The sequence below is a fragment of the Nelusetta ayraudi genome, unplaced genomic scaffold, assembly GCF_046127955.1.
Source record: "Nelusetta ayraudi isolate G7.1 ecotype Tasmania unplaced genomic scaffold, CSIRO-AGI_Nayr_v1 ptg000048l, whole genome shotgun sequence".
Lineage (NCBI taxonomy): Eukaryota > Metazoa > Chordata > Actinopteri > Tetraodontiformes > Monacanthidae > Nelusetta > Nelusetta ayraudi.
Genome location: NW_027466098.1, coordinates 18535876 through 18538022, shown reverse-complemented (window position 1 = coordinate 18538022; position 2147 = coordinate 18535876).

The window sequence follows — 2147 nt, the reverse complement described above, 5'->3', positions numbered from 1 at the left end:
TTGTCCTAGAGACATGGGGCCACTTGCTCTTTCATCAGGAGCCCCCAAGAAGCGCCCACAGCAAATTTGGGGCTTCTAGTACTTGAGGAACCCTAACCCTAACCTTAACCCTAACCCTAACCCTAACCCTAGCTTCAGCCTTATTTCAATGCAAGTCTATGGGGTGAAATTTCAACTTTGTCCTAGAGACATGGGGCCACTTGCTCTTTCATCAGGAGCCCCCAAGAAGCGCCCACAGCAAATTTGGGGCTTCTAGTACTTGAGGAACCCTAACCCTAATCTTAACCCTAACCCTAACCCTAACCCTAGCTTCAGCCTTATTTCAATGCAAGTCTATGGGGTGAAATTTCAACTTTGTCCTAGAGACATGGGGCCACTTGCTCTTTCATCAGGAGCCCCCAAGAAGCGCCCACAGCAAATTTGGGGCTTCTAGTACTTGAGGAACCCTAACCCTAATCTTAACCCTAACCCTAACCCTAACCCTAGCTTCAGCCTTATTTCAATGCAAGTCTATGGGGTGAAATTTCAACTTTGTCCTAGAGACATGGGGCCACTTGCTCTTTCATCAGGAGCCCCCAAGAAGCGCCCACAGCAAATTTGGGGCTTCTAGTACTTGAGGAACCCTAACCCTAATCTTAACCCTAACCCTAACCCTAACCCTAGCTTCAGCCTTATTTCAATGCAAGTCTATGGGGTGAAATTTCAACTTTGTCCTAGAGACATGGGGCCACTTGCTCTTTAATCAGGAGCCCCCAAGAAGCGCCCACAGCAAATTTGGGGCTTCTAGTACTTGAGGAACCCTAACCCTAATCTTAACCCTAACCCTAACCCTAACCCTAGCTTCAGCCTTATTTCAATGCAAGTCTATGGGGTGAAATTTCAACTTTGTCCTAGAGACATGGGGCCACTTGCTCTTTCATCAGGAGCCCCCAAGAAGCGCCCACAGCAAATTTGGGGCTTCTAGTACTTGAGGAACCCTAACCCTAACCTTAACCCTAACCCTAACCCTAACCCTAACCCTAGCTTCAGCCTTATTTCAATGCAAGTCTATGGGGTGAAATTTAAACTTTGTCCTAGAGACATGGGGCCACTTGCTCTTTCATCAGGAGCCCCCAAGAAGCGCCCACAGCAAATTTGGGGCTTCTAGTACTTGAGGAACCCTAACCCTAATCTTAACCCTAACCCTAACCCTAACCCTAGCTTCAGCCTTATTTCAATGCAAGTCTATGGGGTGAAATTTCAACTTTGTCCTAGAGACATGGGGCCACTTGCTCTTTCATCAGGAGCCCCCAAGAAGCGCCCACAGCAAATTTGGGGCTTCTAGTACTTGAGGAACCCTAACCCTAATCTTAACCCTAACCCTAACCCTAACCCTAGCTTCAGCCTTATTTCAATGCAAGTCTATGGGGTGAAATTTCAACTTTGTCCTAGAGACATGGGGCCACTTGCTCTTTCATCAGGAGCCCCCAAGAAGCGCCCACAGCAAATTTGGGGCTTCTAGTACTTGAGGAACCCTAACCCTAATCTTAACCCTAACCCTAACCCTAACCCTAGCTTCAGCCTTATTTCAATGCAAGTCTATGGGGTGAAATTTCAACTTTGTCCTAGAGACATGGGGCCACTTGCTCTTTCATCAGGAGCCCCCAAGAAGCGCCCACAGCAAATTTGGGGCTTCTAGTACTTGAGGAACCCTAACCCTAACCTTAACCCTAAACCTAACCCTAACCCTAACCCTAACCCTAGCTTCAGCCTTATTTCAATGCAAGTCTATGGGGTGAAATTTCAACTTTGTCCTAGAGACATGGGGCCACTTGCTCTTTCATCAGGAGCCCCCAAGAAGCGCCCACAGCAAATTTGGGGCTTCTAGTACTTGAGGAACCCTAACCCTAACCTTAACCCTAAACCTAACCCTAACCCTAACCCTAGCTTCAGCCTTATTTCAATGCAAGTCTATGGGGTGAAATTTCAACTTTGTCCTAGAGACATGGGGCCACTTGCTCTTTCATCAGGAGCCCCCAAGAAGCGCCCACAGTAGATTTGGGGCTTCTAGTACTTGAGGAACCCTAACCCTAATCTTAACCCTAACCCTAACCCTAACCCTAGCTTCAACCTTATTTCAATGCAAGTCTATGGGGTGAAATTTCAAC